Below are 25,997 nucleotides of genomic sequence, written 5' to 3'. Positions count from 1 at the left end.
GATCCCCGTCATGTGGTTCTCCACAGGGACCTCCCCTCCAAATTCCTCCAAGGCCCAAAAAAAGTTCACCAGAAAAATCTCAAAAAAGCCCCATTTTGCCTCGACTTCATACACCTGCCATTCACTGCTTGGAACTCCAATCACCCAGCAATTGAATCCTTATGCAAGCCCCAATCCTCGGCTTGAGCATGTGCAGACCTCGCAAACTTTTGACTTTCCCAGGCACTCCAACAAAGCACGCCAAAATTGAAAAAAAAGCAGTTGGCATCACTTCACCGCAATCGCACTCCAATTTCAAATTGTTGTAACTTGCAAACTCAGACTCCGTTTGATGCGCTCTAACTTCTTGTAGCTTTCGCTTGCTGCATAGAACAGATGAAATTCCTGGTGGAGCTCCAAAATCATCACATGGCACATCTCCCAAGGCGGCCAACCCGACACAGACCTGGCCCCCGGCAAAAATTTGATTGGCCGTATCTTGGCATCCGTAGCTCTAATGGACGATCTGAAAAGACCAACACGCTCCATAAATCAAGCACTACACACCCATAGCTCCAAAATGGCTTGGACCACTTGGCATCACTTGGCCTATCCGTCTCAGATCTGCAAACACCTCTAACTTCAGAGCATTGTATCTTACACACCGTGGCTCTGTTTCACGAGCTGTGTGGACCTGTTCCTTCAACACTTCAAGCTCTACATATCCAAACCAAGAACCAACATCTCGGACATTCTTCACTTGTCACCCTGCCAGGCCCTATCTTGAGCCTTTTTGGTCTAAAAAACCACACAAAGCACACATTTCCGTTGTCACTTGCAAGCACATGCCCTTCCATCTGGTCTAGCCTTCTGCCATGCATCTATAAGCATACACATTACTGCCTACACCCTCTGCTAGGGTCCAAACACTTTGGTTGCACCATCATTGCCCTACCCCCTTGTTGAACATTCATGTTCAACAAAAAGCATCTTTATTCTTCTACCAATTGCAAAAACTGGCAAACACTATCCAAAACTGTGAGCAGACCACAAAAATCCTACCATATGTACAAGGCCCTGCTCCAGGCAACCACTGCCAAACCTCAAGTGGGTTGTCCTACCCCCTACATCACATAGCTTCCACCTGGATCAAAAAATTGGCATTGACTCCTTCCATCCATCTGTAGCACCCTCCAATAGTGCTTCATCCATGTCCGCAACCAGCCATGCACATAGTATGCCCAAAGCACCTTGGCATTTCTTCGCACCATTACCTGCCTTATCGACACACCTGGCTGTGTAAGCATGCAACCTGAACCAACCAATGCATCTGGCCCTTCAATCACACCATCTGCACCAACTAACAATTCACACTCTCCCTCCCAACCATGTAAAGCAGAGTTCATCTCCATGGAACTCTGTATCTGGCAGATAACATACCTCCCTGCTGCAGTCACAAGCATATATTTCAACCATGTATTTCATACCTCTCGTGACAACTTGGACACAACTGGGAAGTCTCCTTCATTTGCCATATGGGATGCCTCGTGCACTGGACTCTCCACCTCCTCTGAACTCGTACAGTCCTCTCCGCTAGCATCATCAAGATCTTCTTCTTCAACCACTGGCTCCTCAAGATCGATTTGTTCCATCTGCCTGTCATCCGCAATTGCCTGTTCTTCAATCACCTCTTCTACCACTACATCATGCTTTGCCAAGGTAAAGAGAAATTCTCCCCACACCATATCATCCTGGCCCTCATCTGTAGTAGGCAAGGCCACATCACCCCAGTTGGCAAAATCCTGCACCATTTCTACTTGCATGTCCTCATAGGTGGAGATAGAGTCCTCCACCTGATCCTCATTAGGCACATCGGCATGCACTACTCCCTGCTACTTATACATATCCATTGTATCTCCATGCACATGCAAAAGATCATACTCTTCGTACCTGGATTGGGTTGACTCTGTCTCCCAGCTTGTATCAGCATCCCTGGAGCTACACTCGCTTGGCTCAACCTCATCTTCTGTCTCCAATTCCGGAATATCTTCCAGCTTTATTGCCTCGAATTCATTTATACCTTCTGCTATTTACAATTCTTCAAAGAAGGTTGAACGTCCCTACCTTGACTGTGCATTACTTCTCTTGCCCGATCTAGAGTTGTCTCCACCTCTTGCACAACTAGAACCGACCTAATTGGCAACCTTGGCATGGTAACCACCCCATCTCTTTGCATCCACAAAACTATGGGCTCTTCCCGCACTGGTACACTCCTTTGCACCACTTTTGGCTCAACTCTCACCACTTCCATTTGCTTTGGCATCACCACATCTAGCAAATCCTGCTTGGCCTGCCGCTTCTTTAATATTTTTTTGGTCCAGCCTCTCGCCAATTCCACCACCTCAGCATGTCACAGGCCCATTCCACTTTATCCCTGACCTCCTCATGCAAACAATAAAACAACTTGCTCAATTTTAGAAAATCAACACTTTGAGTATCAGTTACCTCCATCAGCTCTCGCGAAAGGGTTTCAAATTCCCATATGAACGTCGGGAAGTTTTCGTCGAGATTCTGCTTTAAACCATCCAGCTTACTCTTTACCTCATGCATCAGCACCGCTGGCACGTACTGGGGTCAAAAAGCCGCTTCCAAAGCTTCACAGTTCAACTTTTCTTCTACAGGTAGCCCATCAAACCACTGCTTTGCACTTTCTCAAACCAACAGCAAGAAAATCCGCACCGCACCTTCTTCTCTCGTCAACCTGTTTTCCAACACAAATAATCCATAATCCTACAGCCAGGCTTCCGCATCTTTCGCCCCTGTGAAAGTAGGAAAACCCACCCAAGCCATCTTGCATTGTATCATCTCTTACAAATTTGCACTTCATCTGCTCCAAAACCATAAATTTATCCTTAAACAGGAGCCATCAAATAGCTCCTCCATGGGGGACACCAGAAGATGGATGGGGGGAAAGGGGAACACACCCGGAACCCAAACAATCTGCCTCTCTATAGCCCAGGATAATCACTACACCCCAATCCACTAGAGTTCACCTTCAAAACTTGCACACTTGACAACAGACCACCACACCAAATTTCGCCCGTTTACGATCGCGCTGCTGCAGACACCGCTCTCTCTTTCTCTCTCACACACACAGAGCCTAGGGGAGGCACACACATCTCGAACGTTGGCACTGGCACCGGCACCGGCTTGTCGGAACATAGCAAACAAGGGGGGAAAGGGGAAGAAATGGCACAAGAAATCGATATGATTTGCTTCAATTATGGCAAAGAAACTCCATCTACAACATCATGTAAACCTGCTACAAGCGGCTCGGCAGGAGACCTCGAGCAACCAAGAAAAACATTGCAACTTTGTCTTCACCACTAGTACGACTCTCCTCGTTGAGAGCTCGGCAAAAAGAAACCTTTGAGATCACCTCCGTTGGCTCCAAACTATTCCTCCACAGCTCTCTTCAAGCTTCACCTTCTCCGTCTCCAAAGAAATCTCGCCCTCTTCGTGCCTTGAGCAAAAGGAACGGGCCTCTTTCTCCTTCTCGGCTCTCCAAGAGCTCTCCCAAAAAAAAAACACCTCCAACTGCCAAAAACTGCCCCTTTAGGATGCGTGCATGGACCCCTATTTTTGGTCGAGCCTCCTCTTTTAACTTTGCATGGCGTGTGACAAGCCTTCGCCTTGCTATTTTTGGCACGGCTCCCTTGAGTTCCAAGCTACCGCATGAACCCACACTCACAAGCGGGGCGTGCTCCCAATCCTTGCCCTCAAAAAGCTTTGCCCTTAGGAGCGCGGGAATCACCCACTGGTGGAACTACCACATCATTACCCGCTACGCGAGGGATCACCCCCGATGGAATTTCCACATCATCACCCACTATGTGAGGGCGGCGCAGCCGACCAATGCCCTAAACGCCACCACTGCAGCGCCAACGATACTCCGCCATAGCCCGAGCTCATGAGCTCCCACTCCCCACCTTGCAATGTTAATGGGTGGTCACGCTATGGCATATACACCCCTCCATTTGGTTTCTAGTGTCGCATGTGGGATAGATCCCCACCACGTGGCGCTCCACAGGGACCTCCCCTCCAAATTCCTCCAAGGCCCAAAACAAGTTCACCACAAAAATCTCAAAAAAGCACCATTTTGCCCCGAATTCATACACCTGCTATTCACTCCTTGCAACTCCAATCACCGAGCAATTGAATCCTTATGCAAGCCCCAATCCTCAACTTGAGCATGTGCAGACCTAGCAAACTTTTGACTTTCCCGGGCACTCCAACAAAGCACGCCAAAATTGAAAAAAAAGCATCTGGCATCACTTCACCGCAATCGCACTCCAATTTCAAATTGTTGTAACTTGCAGACTCGGACTCCGTTTGATGCATTGTAACTTCCTATAGCCTTCACTTGCCACATAGAACACATACAATTCCTGGTGGAGCTCCAAAATCATCACATGGCACATCTCTCGAGGCGGCCAAGACCTGGCCCCGTCAAAACTTCGACTGGCTGTATCTTGGCATCCCTAGCTCTGATGGATGATCTGAAAAGACCGGCACGCTCCATAAATCAAGCACTACACACCCATAGTTTCAAACTGGCTCGGACCACCTGGAATCACTTGGCCTATCTGTCTCAGATCTGCAAAAACCTCTAACTTCAAAGCATCGTATCTTACACACCGTGGCTCCGTTTGACGAGCCATTTGGACTTGTTCCTTCACCCACTTCATGCTCTACATATCCAAACCAAGAACCAATATCTTGGACATTCTTCACCTATCACCCTATCAAGCCCTATCTAGAGCCTTTTTGGCCTAAAAAACCACATAAAGCATACATCTCCGCTGCCACTTGACACCAGCACACGCCCCTAGCCCTCTTCCATGCATCTATAAGCATACACATCATTGCCTACACCCTCTGCTAGGGCCGACACTTGTTGCACCCAACAGCCCCCCCATAGGGCAGCCCCTTGCCCAGAGGGAGGCTAGGGGAGGCGTGGAGGAGAGCGACGTGATGCAGAGGCAGAGAGCTAGGGTTGGGGGGGGGGGGGAGAGAGAGAATGTAGACTCAAAACATGATTAGATTAATCATAAACTGATAAGATGCAAACAATGGAATTGGGTAGAGTTTAAGGGTAGAAAGTGTGTACAAGAATTGGCTGCTTATATAGTATCTCATATGGCCACATGCACCTCTCAAGTGTCACAAGTACCTTTTCTTAAGGGTCAAGGGGAAACTCTCCAAAGGTCAAGAGTGGCTCCATAAAATGTGGAAAAGCCATGCCATCTCAGATGGAATTTGGACTCGTACAACTCATCTTCCACATGTGCTAAGCCATGTGCTCTCACATGCTTACTGGACTGCTTATTGTACAAGAGATGGTTCTTACACTAGTTGTTGTCGGCGTAAGGCCAAAGGCCTTGCTTTGGGGTGCCTTGGTGCAATAAAAACCATGGGAAGGGGCACTTTACAAGCCAAGTATAGCAGCATTTCATTGAGCACGGAAAGGGGGGACTCAAACGACTTGCTCCTCATGTGGAAAGAGCGCCCAACAGAGATGAAAGGCAAAAAAATATGGATTGAATGTTTGCTTGCCTCCGCATGGTGGGTTACAAGGCTTTAGCATGGAAATCCCATCTTGTAGACCCATCAACACCTTGCACCGCTCCAAAATTTGGACATTGAACACGTGACTACAGTGAGCATGAACAATCTTTCTTTAGTGGCCTAGCCAAGTGGGCCAAGTCCCTTGCTTTTTGAGGAGTATCTAAAGATAAACTCTTATGCTTAACTTAGTAGGGGTGCACACACAAGAACTCTCTCTCTCTCTCTCTCTCTCTCTCTCTCTCTCTCTCTCTCTCTCTCTCTCTCTCTCTCTCTCTCTCTCTCTCTCTCTCTCTCTCTCTCTCTCTCTCTCACACACACACACACACACACACACACACACACACACACCTAATTTTAGTGAAAAATTGGGGATGGAGTTACAGGGACTCCAGAGCTTAGAATACAGTGCTTGAGAGCTCTACATGAAACTCTTATTCAGCTCTTCCCATACACAAGTAATGATTTTCAATAATGAGCAAGAAGACAAACAATTTAAAGATACAAATTGCTCTAAAATTGGCACAAAAATGCAATCTAGATGCAAGAGCAAAGGCCTATTTATTGATGCTCAATTAGAGAGCTTATTAGGGCTAAAATTGGAGATGAAAGCATGCTAAGTGAATGCAATTGTACTCTTATCATGCTGAGTCCATCTAGAAGGGTAGTGGCTTTATGAAATGACCATGACCGTGCCCAAACTTGACAGATTTGATGACAATTAGAGTACTAATTGGAAATGTGCAATTAGGGGAAAACGATAGTGTAATTATCAATGGTACAAGATGAATGCAAGTCTTGTCAATCCACCCTAGCCCAACAAGTGGTATCATAGCTTATGGTAGGATTAACATTTTCCAAGTAATTAGAGAGAGAGAGAGAGAGAGAGAGAGAGAGAGAGTGTGTAGACTCAAAACATGATTAAATTAAACATAAACTGATAAGATGCATACAATGGAATTGGGTAGAGGTTATAGGTAGAAACTGTGTACAAAAGTTTCCTACTTATATAATAGCTCATATGGCTAGATGCACCTTTTAAGGGTTACAGGTACCTTTTCGCAATGGTCAAGGGGAAACTCTCCAAAGGTTAAGAGTGGCTCCATAAAATGTGGAAAATCCATGCTGATTGGGATGGCATTTGAACTCTGTTGCAACTCATCTACCACTGATGGTAAATCAAAGGAGTACTCTATAGTTTTTTGCTTGGCAAATTCTCACTGTACTTGTGATATTGGGTCAGAGGCTACCTAGATTGGTGAAAGAAAATTGATTTTTGTGCTGATTGTTAAGTTTGTGGCCTTTGGCCTAACATGGACAGCTGGTGTGAGAACCATCTCTTGTATAATAAGCAGTCTGGTAAGCAAGTAAGCATATGAGGGCACATGGCTTTGCCCAACAAGCTTGACTGCAGAAGAAGAAACCTTACTTAAAAAGCAAGTAGAAGACAAAAATGAGCAAGTATGGAAGGAGGCCATGCAGTGGGAGGAGAGGATTATTCGTTCAATCAATGTCAACCTTCTAACAACGGAAAATATCAATGAAGAGTGGCATCAGTAGGCTCTCTCCTACCCGCTAATCAAGTTTGAAGTGCTTCAAATCAAAGAAAGACTGCTCAAAGAGCTTGTAGCCAATCCTACAACGGTATTGTTGGAATTAGGGTTGCAGGAAAACACACACAGCTTGGAGAAGACAGAGGAATCTCAAGGCACACAACAGAGAGTATATTACTTAGTGTGCATTGGAAAGATAAGTTAGCCCTACAGTGATGGCCTTATATACAATGCACGGGGGGAAAAGCCTCCTAATGAGGGAAAAAATGCCCAGACAGTCCTAAATGTGTTCACACACATCACGACCACATGTATATGGCAACAAATCCCTCCTGGAGTGATGCGGTGACCGAGAGCTAGCACATAGAGTAAAGGGAAGTGCCAAGCCCTAAGGTCATGATTAGTCCACAAAGGGGAGTAAGCCCAAAGCTTTGCGGAAAGCTTCAAACTTCTCACAAGACAATGCCTTTGTGAAAAGATATGTAAGGTTGTCTTGTGTTGGCACATACGCCAAATTGATCTCTCTTGCTGAGAGCCTCTCCCTAACATAGTGGTAATGCACCTCAATGTGTTTTTTGCAAGCATGAAAAACTGGGTTCCTCACAACTGCCAATGTGCTCTGACTGTCAGTGTAGATAGTGTTGGTAGTGTCTTGTCCAACACCCAAATCAGCCATAAGGCGGCTGAGCCATACACAGTCATTTGTAGCTGTGAAGACTGCCATGTACTCAGCCGCCTCACAACTCAAAGTGGCCACAGTAGGTTGCTTTTTGCTCGACCATGATATACATGAACTACCATACATGAAACAAAAACCACTTGTGGGCACTCGTGTGTCAAAACAACCATCCGAATTTGAGTCCAAAGAAGCATGTAGTTCTAGCGAAAATGATCCCCCCCGGGATAAAACAAGCCAAGATGTAAAGTGCAACTCAAGTAGTGGAAAATCCTCTTGACAGCCTGCCAATGCTTAGACCCTAGGCTATGCATAAATCTCCTGACCTGTGAGACTACAAACTGAATATCCGACCTCGTGTTGCATACATAAATGAGGTAAAGAGTGACATTTGTAGGATCACCAGCATCATGAAGAGTCAATTTCAAACCTGTTTCCATGGGAGTGGCAATAGGTTTGCAATCCTCAAGTCCAAACTTACATAGCAATGTCTCTATGTAGCTTTTCTAACAGAAGGCAATGCCACCATCACACTGCTTAAACTCTATACCCAAGTAATGATGCAACATCCCCAAATCTGTAATCTTGAAAGTAGCATTAAAATCATCGTTAAATTCAGCAATATGTCTCTCATTTGGTCCAGTGATCAACAAATCGTCTACATAAAGAACCACAATGAGAAGTACATCACCCTCACGCTTTACATACAATGTGCTTTCTATTGACTTGTTCGAAATCCTCGTTTGACCAAGTGAGTGTCAGCCTTCTCATACCAAGCACGAGAAGATAGCTTCAACCCATACAAAGCTTTGTTACATTTGCACATCTTATCCTCTTATCCTTTCTTGACAAAACCGCGAGGCTGCGTTACATAAACTTCCTCAAATATGTCACCATTCAAGAAAGCAATAACAATGTCTGACTGATGTACATCCCAAGCAAAATGAGTTGCCAAAGCACATAGAAAATGCATAGTAGTCATACAACAAGTGGGAGCAAAAGTCTCTTCATAATCTATGCCCTTTTGTTGTGCATAACCCTTTGCAACAAGTCGAGCCTTATAGCGATCAACCTCATCATCCGACTTGCATTTCAACTTGTAAACCCACCTCGTACCAATGGCCTTTTTGCTAGGAGGCAAATCACATAAAGTCCATGTGTCATTTTCTATAAGTGCATCATATTCTAATTGCATGGCAGCCATCCAACTCTCTGAATTCTATGTTTCATCAAAATACAGAGGTTCCTCAACATCATGTAAGCTAGACACAGCCAAAGCATAACAATCTGATGCATAAGTTGCATGGTGAGAGCTTGAACGAGTGCGACTAGACAAAGGTGCATCCAATTTACTATCACACAATGTATGCACCAGCCATTTTGGCATACCTCTAGCCTGCTCATTTTCAACCCTTTCCTCATGAAGTACACCATGTACATCTGCATTAGTAATAGGCTGATCTGTAACATTTTTAGAGACCCCCATAGGCTATACATTTGCATCATTGGAATTTACATTCGAACTTCCACAACTAAAAAGAGGCAACAAAGTGTCATAAATTTCATGTGATCTTACAAAATTGTCTCTAGTACATGACATCAAGGGCTGAACATAATCTTCCACAAACACAACATCCCATGAAACCAGAATACGCTTTGTTTGTGGATGATATAATCTGTAACCTTTGCTTTCAGCACTATAACTATCAAAAATACATTTGACAACCTTATCATCCAATTTTTTGCACTGTGTTTATGGCACCAAAGCATATGCCAAACAGCCAAAACACACATGTGCTCAATGGAAGGCTTTCTATCATGCCATGCTTCATATGGAGTCATAGACTGCAAAGCTTTCATAGGACACCTGTTAAGTACATAAGTGGCACACATGATGGCCCTAAGCCAAAACGAATGTGGTAAAGCTTGAATTTTGACCATACATCGTGCCATTTCCGTAAATGACCTATTTTTCCTCTCAACAACACCATTTTGTTCAGGTGTATAAGGAACTGTATATTGGTGTTTTATCCCCCTCAATCGGAAGAACGGAGAGTGCACATAGTACATTTTGAGACATTTTCAGCCATAGCCAAAATTGTTAGAAGCACATAAACACTTCGAACTTCGCTTCAAGCGGATATACCCATGCATGCCTGGAGTAATCATCAATAAAAGTCACGAATTAAAGGTAATTGCCCAAGGACAGAGTTTGCATGGCCCCACAAACATCACTATGCACAAGCTGCAACCTGCATGTGGCCCTAACTGAACCATCCTTTGGAAATTTAGAACACTGCATCTTACCCAAAATACACCTTCACAAACATGTTTGGCAGGTGATTCAAGAGGCGGAAATGAAGCAACCATATTAGATTTTTGCAAAAGCAGCAATCTGGAAAAATTCAGATGACCAAAACGTGCATGCCAATGTTTTGCATTTGAAATAGCCATTGAATCCACAATTGCATTTGCAAAATTCTTCCCACACTTGTCATACAAAGTGAGCTTATACAGCCCACGACATAAAATGCCAGATGCAACAATTTCATAGCCAAAACTGAGATCGTGTACTGTACATCTGTCATCCACAAATTTGACTAGAAGACCAAGTCTAGCAAGTGCAGATATACAGATAAAAGATTCTGCCATTTGCAGCAGTAAGCACAATCTTTTCAACTCCCTGAACTGTATAAGAGGCATTGTTGGCACAAATGACTGAATTTCCATGAGGGACAGACTCAAGAGAGGTGAACAAATCACGATGTGAGTAATGTACTTTGTAGCACCACTGTCAAAGTACCACACATGTGAATGTGCAGCATCTGACATGCATGCATCATGGACAATAGGATATAAGTGCACTCTACACTAAAAGCCCGTTCTGCATCAACATCAGCATCATAGTCTCCTTTCACAGAAGACTCAACAATACCTACATTTGTAGTGGAACCAACATTAAAAGTGGAACCAACCTCTTTCTTCTTAGCCTCTTTGGCCTTCAACTTAGAACACTGCTTGATCAAGTGATCATTAGCTTTATAATAATGGAAACATATCTTCTTTTTGCCCTTATCATCGGAATTTCCATACGAATTGCTGCCACCAGCAGAAGCACTAGGAACAAGTGATTTTCCAATCGCAAAAGAACCATGAGACGTGGTTGTATTAATGTTACCACCTTTTCTTTGAGCAACAATGAAAGCATGTTCAACTCCACGGTGCTGTTTTTTTTTGTTAAGCAACTCTGGCAACAACAATGTGCATAATGCATCAAACTTGACAACTTCAAGATTTCCTTGGGTCATAAGTCTCCAAATACTAGCAAAAGTCAATAGGTACATCCTAAATGGCATGACATTTGGCTGAACCGACACCCAAGGTATTTCATTCTCTACACGAATGCATCACAATCCTAAGGGTACGTAGCTGGCAAACAATACTCCATCATCAAATAGAAGAGACCAACCTTGCTCAATTACCCGTGATTCCCACCACCACCAAATGGCAAGCCAACCAAAGATTATATGGTGGAGAATCTCTCATCAACAACACACTTTTTTGCAGGATACCAAACTTGACCTACATCATGTTGGTCAAAATTTCTAAGATGCTTCTCACGTATTTATATACATTCCATAAAGGTGAACATACAGATTCCACCTGAATGTCATTCCTTGAGGGCAATCAGGGCCTGTTCTATGACTTTTTAGAGAAACCATCAGGGGAGGTTCTCTACGACTTTTACGCCAAGCTAATGTTCTTACCCTCATAATACATGTAGAAATTTAAAGAGGCGTTCTATACGGGTTTCTTCAATTACAAAAGCAAGATATTGGTCTAGTCATTGCCAACTTAAGAGCTCGCTTTGTGGGCTATTCAGCCATCGAGCACAAGAACAAGATAATCATGCAGTTCACTGAAGATAAAGAATTGTGGCTCAAGTACCAACAAGGATTGGAGCAGCACTTGAAGCGGACTAAATCTCGCAAGCCCGACCACTTTTTAGCACCCTGAGGAGTTGTGCTACAAATGACACATGCAAGGAGGGGGGAATGTTAGCTGCTCAGCTAATAGGAACATCAATATCATTTTTTATCCCCACTTATTGTATCAAAACCTCATTCATTAATTTGAAATCCAATAAAAGTCCACACGTGTTGTATCACAATTGATTGCCAAAGAGTGTAAAGGGGCCATGAGCTTCCAAATTTGTAATCTTTTGTATTTCGTAGCCTTATTATTGAGCCATTTAGTTAGGGTTATATTTTTAAACCTTGGCTAAGGTATAAAAGCCAAATTTTGTAACTTTTGACTGTGCACGTATGTCGCACGTGTCAATGCAAGGAACTTGCCAATACACCGTGTGCAAGCCACAAATGGCTCCAAGCACACAACAAGCCTAAACTAGTAAGCTCAAAGAAGGAGATGGTGTGTCACTCACCACTCTACGCTTGCTTCGTGGAGGATTCCTCACCGCGAAGAACCGCTTCGTCGCCACCGCCGTGCCGTCATCGCAATGCTCTCTCTCTCTCTCTCTCTCTCTCTCTCTCTCTCTCTCTCTCTCTCTCTCTCTCTCTCTCTCACACACACACACACACACACACACACACACTCTCTCACTCTCACTCTCTCACGCATACACACACACACAAAGAGATGAAGAAGAAGAAGATGGAGATGGAGCAAGAGCACTCTTCTATTGCACAAATGAGAGAATGAGTGAATTTTAGGTTTAGTTGACTTTTATATGAGCTCACCCCATTCACACTTGGGCACCCATGCTTAGCCAACTAATCCCTTGAATGTTCCAGTTAGAGTGCGCCTCTCATCGGCGATCACTCTTACCCTTTTCCTATTGGACCGACAAGCCCGGTACCTGACTCTACCAAGTAAATAATACAATGTCCGTCGTAGGTGACAGGAATGTGCGTTAGCCGTGAGGGTTAACATGCCCCCCTTCCTGATGTAGATTCCGTCCTCGAAAGCTATTGAGTTGAAGCTCGTTCGTCGAGGTGGAAGAGAATTTGAGATGAATGTCCTTAGCCTTCTTCAGTCACCACTGCAAAATCAAACAACATTGGCACAGTAATTGCATTCTCATATAGAATTAAAAAGCATATGCAATTGTAGGCAAACAATGTGATTGGTAACAGAATGTTAAACCATTTGTCAGCAATAAAGATTAAATTGCAATATAATCAAATGCATAAACAGATGTAAAGGTAAAAAATTAAACAAGTCTGGGGTCGCTAATTTAACGGTCGAAAGGTACTAGAGATCAACTATTAATACCATGGGTAAGCTTCTTAATTTTCTCTGGTCAATTAAGTTGTTTAATCGCGAGAGCCAAGTATTTCATGTTCGAGGGCTGACTAGAGGCTATACCTAGAAGACCTTGTAGTTAAGCTACGATAAAAGGAATTTCTCATGAAATCATCGCCTGACTAATTACCTTTTCTTTGACCCCCCAAAGTCTTTTCACAGTGATTCAATTTTGATGTGTGTGCTTATTTTGTATGCCTTGGGTTTTTTGCTTTTCAAGGAAAAGCGCCCACACTGGGAACCTCTAAGGCTCTAGTACCATAGGTGATACATGTGAGGGAAGTACCCAATCAAGCTAAGATTTCTCTTCCAGCTTAAGATTTTACAATGTGACACTTTGATTTTTTTGTTTGTTCATTTTCAGCATTTTAATTTTGTAACTTTGGGGGGTCATATAACACTGATACACCTCCCCAGGCTCATCACACTAGTAAACTCCCTTTATAATACTTAAGCTAAAGGTCAATAGGGTCAAGCCCACTAGAAATCCCTAGTACATTTCACACAATGCTGCCTAAATCAGATTAAGAACCTAAGCAACCATTGATAATTAGGAAGGCATTCCCCATGGTATTAAGAGAAGATCTCTAACACCTAGCTTGGTCAAACTAGCTTAGTCGGACTGCTTGATTTTTAAACCTAGACAAGTGATTATGACAAAAATTACATTGAATTTAATGTTTGGTACTAAACAAAGGCACTAAATATTATGCTACCAATCACAATCAAAGCAGACAAACATGAATGCGAAAAAGATAAGGGGCAATGCTAATGGATAAGAAACACCTGTTTGTGTTGATAGTCGCGCTTGATTTGAAGTGTGAATGAGAGAAAGATTCCATGAAGGTCCAAATCCTAATAATAGCAACACGTTCCCACAAAGAATACCTCTAGGAGGCACATCAGTGGGAAGAAAGAACTTTGCTAATCACTCAACTCTAAAACAAAAACACTTCTATTGTACTAATCCTACCTACCCTCCATCACACGAGTGATGAGGATCAAAGGTGTTTTATGACATAGGTTTTTGTTTCAATGTACCGGATGTGAATGTGTAGGTCTGGGTCAATGTTTTGACTTTTATTGTGCATACTCGTTTGCTAATTGCTCTTGCTCTTTATTATTTTTGTTTTTTGTGAGTATAAGGCTATATATGTACATTCCCTAAGATTGGGAGATTGAGAGGTCAGGGAGGAAGGTTGAGAGGGAAGCAAGTGAATGATGACTGCCAACAAACACTCCCCCCTTCCTTGGGTACATCATACCGTTTGAAATGACCTTGTCACCCTTTGAAACCAATTTTTTTAGTTGGTAATAGGTGAGGATTTTTTCCAGTAGCTTTCTATTACCTTAGGTGCCTCATCGAGTTGCAAGGGTGGTAAGGTACTCTCCCAGGATCGAACTTGAAGTCGTTCATCATGTGATTCTTGAACACTGGGAGGTGTGGATTTGTTTGTAGCTTTATGGAGGTCCACTATTGTAGGTGGAGGCTGTGGAGAAGCTTTTACCTCTATGGATGCATTACATGAGGAGCTAGAAGCTTCATGGGACTCCCCCCTTCCTAAGCTAGGTGGAACAAATCGTTCTTTCTTCGCTACCCAAACTAGCTCTGGAGCGGGTGTGTAGCATTCTGTGATTTTTTTATTTTCGCCATCGTTGATTCATTTTGGAGCTACGGGATTGGGCTCACATGGGTCAAGTGACAAGTAAGAACACAATCTAAGTTTTGGCACCCAGATTTGATCATTTCCTTGATAGTAGCCTTGGGCTTCCAATAGTCGTTTAGGAATTCATCGCAACATTTTCTTACTTTTCTTGGAGCGAGTAGTACATTTCTTACAAGGCTTTTGTTTTTTAGCATCAACCATGGTCGCTAAAGAATATTTAGGGACCCACTTGTATGTTTTCTTTGTTATATTAGGATAAGTCTTGTCAAAAGCTATATGCATTGCTTGTAGCATATTTAAGGGTACGGGCATTTCATCCCCCTCTGGTGTTACCCAGGTCGTCCCCCTGTTTCCCCAAGTGTCTATGGTTGCTGCTAGGTGGACCCAATCCACATTGTCCGACTCAGTCATCCCAGGTAGTACATCCATATAAAGAGAATCTTCCCCAAAATCAGTGTCCTCTTTACACGTGTACCAATACTGCAATGGGGCCGAGTGAACTGTGGTGTCAGATCTATGATCAATTATAAACGTGTTTCCTAGAGGGTGTGCTCGGCCTGTTACAAGATCCACTCGAATGATAGAATCTTGGAACTGCAAGTAGACATGGTTTTTAGACCAGTCATGCACCATTTTTGCTTCCCTCATGAAAGGACGTCCTAAGATCATCCCCGATGCCATAGTGTGTTTGGAGAAATACATAACAATGAAGGTAATCCTTATTTTATGTCCAAAGACCTTGATCTTGAGATCTTCTAGCATCCCAATAGGTTTAACAATAGACCCATTGGCCATCTTCACTACTATGGTTGTGGTCTCAAGGTGAGGTCTTCCCATAGTTTCCCACCAATTTTTAGTCACAATGCTAACCCCAGCACCACCATCAAGGATTCCCTTCACAGTTAATCCCTTAGTAGTGATTGGTATGGTCGCATTGGATTCATCACCCTCAAAGTGTTGTCCCAACTTGTTAACATGTATTTCTATAACAAGGTTCTCATCTAGGTTGGGTTGTGGATCTAAGTGTTCCTCCTCTCTTGGCATCTCCCCAGCTCCATCCATCTGTGCAAATTGTGGTAGCCCAAACTTTAGTTCTCCATTGAGGAAGGCTCGAAGAGCTGAGACTAGCTCAGGGTCTTTATATATTTTGGACATGATGGTGGTTCTAACTTCTAAAGACATGAAATCCATTAATTTGGCAATGTTTAACGGCACCTTTTAGACCTCAGTCCCTTGACGTGGGGAAGATAGGATCTCCATTTCTTCGATAGGATCAGGTAGTCCCTCTGTAAACATTCTTTCCATCAAGAATTGAGTACGCCCACTTTCCCATGACTTTAAGTCACTTTCTTCTTGGATGACACTAGGTATGTCTAAGGGTCTATGGACTTGGTGAGGTTGTTGTTGCGTAGGGAACACAGTGTCTGTAAACTGGATCTTCCTAGGTGCTGGTTCTAGATCCCTTGGGGTATCTTCTACCAAACTCCTTAATTGCTTGACTCACTCAATCTCCTCTGTAGGGTTTGGGTAAATTCCTATCTTCTTTTTGGATCCTGGCCATTGTGGCTCATGACGATCTTCCTTGTTGGTTTCTATGTTAATGGTCATTATGGTCTCCATGGTTTCACCTGAATCAGAATCTTCTTCAGCGTCGTTCATATATACGGAGTCATCACCAGTCCCTATGTTGGTCTTTGAATTGGGGTTTGACTTCGCTGCTTTTTGCGATCTCTTTCTTCGTGTTTTCTTCTTTTTTTGAGATTGGGCAATTGATGTCGTGTCTCTTTCCTCAAGAATATAATTTTTTTGTTGGAGCATCGATCGTGTGAGTACGTTTACTGGTACCACGGGTGTACTTGGTGATGGCTCCTCGGTAACTTCAATCAAGTTGAATGGCGTGATCTTCGGTGCATTTGGATTATTTGGACATTGGGCAATCAAATGATCTATGCCACATCGATTACACATGAGTATCGGCATTGTAGATGTCCTCGCTTGATTGGTTTGCATTAGTGTGGCGTTCTTTTGTAGCCTAATAGGACACTCGGCTACACGATGTGGACCTCCACACTCATAGCATTGAAGAGGTGGTCTCTTAGCAGTGTAATTGATATTTTGGCCTCTTGCCACAAGAGCAGCTACTTGATATACAGGTTTGACTTGTCCCCAATAGTCCTCCATGTAGTATTGTGGACTTTCTTCAAGAACATACGTCCCATAGGCGATATTAGATCTATATCTTCCTCACAGTCTTCCAAACAAGAAATAGATGACTCACAACCCACTTGATTCACAGAAGTGATTCTCGGATGTGGTGGTTACGGTCCTAGCACTGGAGGTGGTAAGGGTGTTGTTTGAACAACATTTTGGGCCCTAGGGACCATGTGTTGTGCTGTTTGTTCAAGAGGTGGGGCTAGCATCAATGCAGACACTCAAGGTGTGTCTGTCCATGCTAAGGTTGGTCTATTGGCCATTGCACGCTTAAATACTATGCAATCCTTAGCTTGATGACCATACCTTCCACATGCATTGCAGTTCCCATTGAATTCTACTCTAAAAGTAGGACATTCACTGGTACTATGCGGTCCATAGCATATTGAGCACCATTGCTGCTCCCTTCTTGAATACATATGATTGTTTTGAGGAGCACAATTGTCTCTAAGAATCTCTTGAATAGCCTTGGTGAGATCTTCTAAAGTCATCTTAGATATCTTTGGCTCCTTAGCAATAGGCTTTAGGGTCATTGGTTGATGCCCCGATGCTTGTGAGCTAAAAGATTTAGGCTCAACAGACACTCTTTCTCCTTGAATCATTAAATTATCCTCCAATTGGATCACATTAGTGGTGACTGCTTCCCAAGTGGTGATACCTCTAATGACTAAGCCATTGTAGATATCCTCATGTCGTAATCCCCTAATGAATCTATCAAGAAATTGGTTATTGTTGAAGCGCTCATTTGGATTACAACGAGAATTCAAATGCTTCAAGCGACTTATAAAGTCTCTCACTGACTCTCCTTCCTCTCGTTGGGCTTTTTGGAGCTGAGAGGCTACACCCCAAAGCACTCCCTTTCGTATGTATTCTTTTAAGAACAGTCTCCTAAGAATAGGGTAAATCCATTTTTTCTTCCACCCTTAGGGTTCTATACCAATCCCTAGCCTTTCCACTTAAGGTTAGGCTTAAAGCATTGCTCTTATGTAGGTCATTGTGTTCTCCTAGAGAATCGCATATTTGTTCAAACACTTCAATTTGCTTTCTCACATCCCCATCTCCACTAAATTTTTGTGTGAGCTTGGCTATTTGTACTGCCTTACTTCTAGGCTCTCTATCAGGCGCATAACACATATTCTCAGCAATAGATCGACCGATAGCTTGAGCAAATGTTGCCAAGTCACCTAAATGAGCAGGCACCGTGGGTGAAGGCGCTCCAGAGACTACATGTGGAGTAGGTATTGGCATTGGGCTTGGCGCATAGGAAGTCCTTGGGTTCCACGTTGGGTACGATGTTGTTCCATGTGGTGGTCCATAGTTCATATGGGTGGCCCTAGGCATAGCAGACGTCGGATGTGACATGCTAATGCTAGCCGGTATAGTCCCATGGAAATAAGAACTTGTGTATTGTGGTTGTGGAGCATAGGTAGTTGAAACAATGGGAGGGGTAGGGACTACATGAGTGTGATGACCCATAGGTGCATACGATTGGTACACACTTGTAGGTACTGTTGTTCCAGGCAGTGAGATACCATGTAGTAGTTCTTTACTAACAAATGAGGTCCATGGCGTGTTTTTCGGCATGCCCATCATTGGGGTAGGCATGGTAGCCGTGGTGTCATCAAGGGAAAGATGAGCTAGACTTGGAAAGGTGAAGCTATCATTTGTGGGCTCAGATTGCACTAAGACCCCTGGAGAAACAACATATGGGGGATCCATCGGACTTACCGAGGGAGTCTCCATTTGCGATAAGGTCGGTTGTTTATCCTTCCTTGTATCCAAGAATCTCATGAGACCCGTTGAAGGCATGTTGATCCCCTTGTTTTGTCTCTCTAACTCAATGACCCTACGGATGACCTCACAAACTCTTTGTTGTTGATCCTCTACACTAGTAGCACCCATTGTGGATTGTAGGACATCTAACCAACCCACATGATAGGTGTGACCTGTGTATAGGTCGGTCAGAGTCTCTGTTTGTAATTCGTACTCCCAATTCTCATTTAAGAACACTCCATCTAGGATTGAGGTGTTAGGGGTGACCTTTGAGCTAGATGCAATGTTGCTTTCTAGGGGTTGGCCCTTAGCGGTTGCTAAATCAGGAGCACTTGATTGCTCTCTTAGCAAGGATATTGACATAGGAGCTTTCACTTTTAACTCTCTTCGTTGCTCCGCCTTGCGTAAGCTCTCGACTTTCTTTTCCCTCGCTGCAAGGATATATCGCTCAACCTCTTGCACTTCGGCAAGGCTTCTACCATTGGGTAATATGACCTCGGAGGGAAATAACTCTGAAGAGTCAGGAGGTGCAGTGAATGAAGTATTCACGTGCACATTCTCTAATGGTATAGGGTCTACATTGGTCACGAATGGAGAATTTACTTCCCCACCCCCCTCATTTACATCATTAGGTCCATGTTCGGAGTGAGTGGCTCTACTAAAGGTTTCCTTCAGGCGGCTAAGCACGCTCGGCCCGGACCGTAGGCCTATGGCATGCATGTCTTGGCTTGAGCTATCAGGATTAGGCATTGGGAAACCCTCTATGACGTCGTAGTCAGAGGAAGAGTCACTAGTCACTATGTTCGGGTCTTGGTTTGTACTACCTTGGGCCCCGCCGAGGGTCAAGAACCTAAAGTAGGTGGGTATTGAGAACTCGCGTAAGTCAAAATTCTCTCTAGTTGCTCCCTCTCTAGCACACGACCAGAGCGCAGATGCATGTGCCTTTGCACCCTACAAGCATCAACGAATAACCTCGAAGGTTAACCGCTTATCTTTTTTAAGCGTCCGTTTTCACTCGTATTTTTTACGTTTTTAATGTTTTTTTAATGTTTGATTTTTTTATTAAAGTGTGTGATAGCTCAAAACGAGCGTATCACTTAGAGGGTCGTTGTGTGCTTTACAGCACAATTTTCGGGCATTTGAAGTTCCGTTGGTCCTCAAAATTTTAGGTACGTGTGAAGCTAAAATTCAGAATTTTAAAAGGCGACTGGCCTAGGCCTGAGCGTGAGCTTGGGCTTGGGTATGGGAGATATTCCCGATCCCGGTCCTACCTTTAAATTTTTTATTATTATTTTTATTTTTATTTTTTTATTTTTTTTAGGATAAGGTCACTGGGGCCTGCGCGAGAGCACACACACACTTTATCTACCTACTTCTAGCTAATACACCTATTGTTACACACTAACACACTCTATTAACTCTCACATATCTACTTCCTACTTACTGCACAGAGAAAACTAACAACCTTAGTACACAGAGAATAAACACAGTACCTTTGAAAACTCCATTAACAAAGAAAACTAACAACCTTAATACACAGAGAATAAACACAGTACCTTTGAAAACTCCATTAACAAAAAAAACACACAGTATAACACCAAATCCCTCTTCTCAACAAACACACCTTCCTTCCTTACCTTTCCTACAATAGAAATTGCACCACAAAAGAAGCACAGAGCGCCATTCAAGCTTAGTGTATGGCAATCCCCGACAACGGCACCAAAAATGTGTGCGTATGTCGCACGTGTCAATGCAAGGAACTTGCCGATACACCGTGTGCGAGCCACAAATGGCTCCAAGCACACAACAAGCCTAAACTAGTAAGCTCAAAGAAGGCGATGGTGTGTCACTCACCGCTCTACGCTTGCTTCGTGGAGGATTCCTTGCCACGAAGAAGAAGGAGCCGCCGCTTCGCCGTGCTCAACCGCTTCGTCCGCCGCCGTGCCGTCGTCGCAATGCTCGATCGCACTCTCTCTCTCTCTCTCTCTCTCTCTCTCTCTCTCTCTCTCTCTCTCTCTCTCTCTCTCTCTCTCTCTCTCTCTCTCGCATACACACACACACACACACAAGGAGATGAAGAAGAAGAAGATGGAGATGGAGCAAGAGCACTCTTCTATTGCACAAATGAGAGAATGAGTGCATTTTAGGTTTAGTTGACTTTTATATGAGCTCGCCCCATTCACACTTGGGCGCCCATGCTTAGCCAACTAGTCCCTTGAATGTTCCAGTTAGAGTGCGCCTCTCATCGGTGATCACTCTTACCTTTTCCTATTGGACCGACAAGCCCAGTACCTGACTCTACCAAGTAAATAATACAATGTTCGTTGACAGGATTGTGCGTGAGCTGTGAGGGTTAACATTGACCTAAGTTTTTGGATAATGAAAGTGAGCGTATGTTGTAGTACTATTCTATGAGCTCTCTACTGTTTCACCTCTTTGTGTCTCCCTCGTGTGAAATGGCATTGCATACCAATGCACTCGCACGTCAAAGCTCTTCCTTTCTATGTAAGTTAGTTACGATGAAGTTGGGGCTTTAGTCGTGTCTATCGACAAGTTATTTTTATTCCTTACGCATTATACATGCATCAAAACTGTTTTTTGACCATGGGAGTAGATAGAGCACATCCTAAGGAAGCTTTAGAGTGCTTCGAAAGTCAAAATTATGTTACCATATTCATGTGGTAGTGATGTGTGTGACACACTAGGACCGTCGGGGCATTTTTTTCCTCTTTAGGAGGTTTTTTCCCCCGAGCATTGTATATACGCCCATCACTCTAGGGCTATCTATCTTTCCATTGCACACTAAGTAACACACTCTTTTTTGTGTGCCTTGAGCTTCCTTCATCTTCTCCAAGCTGTGTGCTTTTCTCTGCAACCCTAATTCCAACAATTGGTATCAGATCAAGTTGCGTCCTCCCGGGCTTAGTCGCCAGCTGCTCTAGCACATGCCTGCTCACTTTCTCCAATTTCAGTGAGCTTTGGCGAGCGTTCGCAGGTCGACAAATATTTTGGGGAGGTTGGTAGAGCTCCGTCTACTCGCAACCCTAATTCCAACAATTGGTATCAGAGCAGGTTGCGTCCTCCTGGGCTTAGTTGCCAGCTGCTCCAGCACACGCCTGCTCACTTTCTCCAAGTTCAGTGAGCTTTGGCGAGCGTTCGTAGGTCGACAAATATTTTGGGGAGGTTGGTAGAGCTCCGCCTGCTCAGATTTTTGATTCGGGCTCATTTCGGCCTCCGTTTCCACTACACGCAGTGCTGCACAGGCTATTTTGTCATTTTGTGCAGAGTTTCTGTCAGTGTCATTTTTTGCATAATAGGTGCCTTACAGTCTTCTACAGTTTGTGCTATATAGCACGTGTTGTTCCCGCTCCATTTCTCCTATTTTCGGGCAATTTTCACATAAAGTGCAGCATTTACCATGGCTGACAACAACACAGATGTGTTCAAGATGTTTGCTATTGAGGACAGGTTGGATGGGGACAATTACCCTATGTAGGCTTATATGACGTTCTTGTGTCAAAGGGCGTCTGGAATATTGTGCGGGGCATTGATGTACGTCCTGGTTCTGAGGATGTAGGCGATGTTGAGGATGTTGCAGGTCTTGCTGCAAGGATTGCTGCTATTTGAGTTGTTTTGCCTACAACAAAACAAGCTCGTTGGGATGTAAAGGATGCGCAAGCTCATGCATTGATTGTGTTGTTTGTGAAGCGCACCATTGTTCCTCACATCCGTTCAGCAAAATCTGCAAAACAGGCTTGGGATATTTTGTATGGTCTTCATGCAAGTCGCAATGAGGCTAAAATTGATTTGTTGCGTAAAGAGCTGGAGTCAAAGATTATGCATGAGGAAGATGATATGGACACTTTCCTTGATGGTGTCAAGGATAAAAATGAGCAACTTATTTTTACAGGTGAAGTCATTTCAGATAGTTCCCTTGTGCAGACTGTTCTTGATACCTTACCAGATTCCTACCAGACTTTTGCTAGTACTTGGACACTGATGACCCAAGGAAATCCTGAAGTTGTCAAGTTTGATGCATTATGCACATTGCTGTTGCAAGAATCACTTTCCAGAAAAAACAGGACTAGGCGGCGTGCAATTGTACAGGCTTTTATTGCTTCTCAAAGAAAGGGTGGTAACAGCAATGCAACCACTTCTTATGGTTCTGCTGCGAGTGGCAAAACTTCTGTTCCTAATGCTTCTGCTGGCAGCAATTCATCTGGAAATTCTGGTGATAAGGGCAAAAAGAAGATGCGTTGCCATTATTGTAAATCTAATGATCACTTGATCAAGTCGTGTCCTAATTTGAAGGCCAAAGAGGCTAAGAAGAAAGAGGGTCGTTCCAATGCAAATGCTGGTTCCACTACAAATGTAGCCATTGTTGAGTCTTTTGTAAAAGGAGACTGTAATGCTGATGTTGATGCAGAATGGGCTTTTAGTGCAGAGTACACTTACAATCCTGCTGTCCATGATGCATGCTTGTCAGTTGTTGCAGATGCACATGTGTGGTATTTCGATAGTGGTGCTACAAAGCACATTACCTCACATCGTGAGTTGTTCACCTCTCTCGAGTCTATCCCTCATGGGAATTCAGTCACTTGTGCCAACAATGCCTCTTATCCGGTTCAAGAAGTTGGAAAGATTGTGCATACTCTGCTGCTAATGGCAGTCCTGTCACACTTGTTGATGCACTTTATGTACCTGGGATCAAGAAGAATCTCTTGTCTGTATCCGCACTTTCTAGACTTGGACTTGTAGTCAAATTTGTGGATGATAGATGTACAGTTCATGATCTCAATTTTGGTGATAAAATTTTTGCATCTTGCCTTTTGTGCCATGGGCTGTATAAGCTCACTTTGTATGACAAGTGTGGATAAAATTTTGCAAATGCTGTTGCAGATTCAAGGGTTATTTCACATGCAAAACCTTGGCATGCACGTTTTGGTCATCTGAAATTTGCCAGTTTGCTGCGTTTGCAGAAATCTGATATGGTTACTTCTTTGCCGCCTCTTGAAGCACCTGTCAAACATGTTTGTGAAGGCTGTATTTTGGGTAAGATGCAGTGTTCTAAGTTTCCAAAGGATGGTTCAGTTCGGGCCACATGCAGGTTGCAGCTTGTGCATAGTGATGTTTGTGGGCCCATGCAAACTCCGTGCTTGGGCAATTACCTTTACTTTGTGACTTTCATTGATGATTACTCCAGGCATGCATGGGTGTTTCCGCTTAAAGTGAAGTCCGAAGTTTTTATGTGCTTCAAACAAATTCTGGCTACGGCTGAAAATGTCACGAACGGTACTATGGGCACCCTCCATTTCGATCGAGGGGGGGGGTATATGTCTCACGAATTCAATGCATTTCTGGCTACTCATGGGATAAACACCAATGTACAGTGCCTTATACACCTCAGCAAAATGGTGTTGCTAAGAGGAAAAACAGGTCACTGACGGAAATGGCACGATGTATGGTCAAAAGTCAAGCCTTGCAGCATTGTTTTTGGCTTGAGGCCATCATGTGTGCCACTTATGTACTAAACGGGTGTCCTACGAAAGCTTTGCAGTCTATTACTCCATATGAAGCATGGCATGATAGAAAGCCTTCTATTGAGCACATGCGTGTTTTTGGTTGTTTGGCATATGCTTTAACACGGCGTAGAAAATTGGATGATAAGGCTGTCAAATGTATTTTTGTTGGTTATAGTGCTGAAAGCAAAGGTTACATGTTATATCATCCGCAAACAAAGCGTATTCTAGTTTCACGAGATGTAGTGTTTGTGGAAGATTTTGTTCAGCCCTTGCTGTCATGTACTACAGACAGTAATGTAAGCTCACAGGACATTTATGACACTTTATTGCCTCTTTTCAGTGATGGAAATACGAATGTAATTTCCAATGAGGCAAATGTACAGCCTATGGGGGTTTCAAAAAATCTAATAGATCAGCCTATGTAATGGAATTTGCCTATTCAATTTGAGAATAGCGGAATTTAATGAGAGTACTTTCAAGAAATGATTTTGTGAGCATAGCGGGTAGACATAATTGAAGATAGCAACATAATCATAGCAATTAGTTAACTTGGCATAGACAATACTTTTGCAAGAGAGAGAGTTTAGAGAACATGACAACAATTGAGGACCGGATTTATGTGGAGCCGGTCCCCCCTCCAATAGGCATTTGTATTATGATTTCTCCCATAAAGAGAGACTTGTTACAATACAGTCTTTGTGTTCATTGTGACCTAGGTGATGCCATGAAGATGGAAGGCTTCATGCACCACAAACATAACATAAACTTGAAGAAAGCTTTAACTATCCCAAGCCTCAGTCCCAAGACCTCAAACACCTTCGAAGGTGGAGAGAGCTAGCAGGGAATGAGGGTAGGGAAGAGGAAGAAGAAACATTTCGTAGGAGAAAGAATTAGTTCCTCACTTATCATACTCTTGTTGCTAGCATACAAAATAGCATAGTAATGAAGAAGAAGGATATGGCAAGCTTAAGCATTGAAGCATGGCTCTTGGTTGGATTTACACTCCATAGCCAAGAGTGTTGGTGTAGGCTCTCAACCTCTACTTGCTTGGAGAGGGAGCTCTTGCACTTTGCATATTACACAATGAGAGTGCTTGTGAGTGTGTGTGGGTGAGTATACCCCCTAGGCACCCCCCTAGCTTGCTTGGGTCGACCCCCCCTTGTAGCTCATGCCTGAAGCTCATTGGACCCTTCCAGGCCTAGCCAATCACAAGCAAGAGCCATTACAAGCAACATGGGTAGCCTTGGGACAAGTGTCCCCCTTTCCCCTTTGAGAGAGAGGACTTGATAAATGCTAAAACAATTAGATAATTCATGTAATTTATCATTGGACCCCTTTGAAGCCTAGCCAATAGGCTTCAAGCAACACATGAAGGTAACATGGGTAGGGGCCTGACATGTGTCCTTGCTGCCTCTTCAAGTTGGGCTTCCCTTGTGTGTGTGAGTGGGTATTCTCTCTCTAGCCCCTAGGAAAAGGGCTCGCCCCCCCTCTTGTAGGAATGCTTTTGACTTTTAGGTGATCAAGCACCTTACTCACCAAGCATGACAAAGCACTTGAACTAGGGGGTGTTCCCACAAGCATCTCAGGCAAGCTTCTCAAGGCACCTCAAGTACTTTAATCATGCAGCAAGTCAAGCACCTCAAGCATGGAGCCAGTCAAGCACCTC

Source organism: Adiantum capillus-veneris, chromosome 23 (genome assembly GCF_014529385.1).
Source record: "Adiantum capillus-veneris isolate H3 chromosome 23, ASM1452938v2, whole genome shotgun sequence".
Classification (NCBI taxonomy): domain Eukaryota; kingdom Viridiplantae; phylum Streptophyta; class Polypodiopsida; order Polypodiales; family Pteridaceae; genus Adiantum; species Adiantum capillus-veneris.
This window is presented reverse-complemented; position numbering follows the sequence as displayed.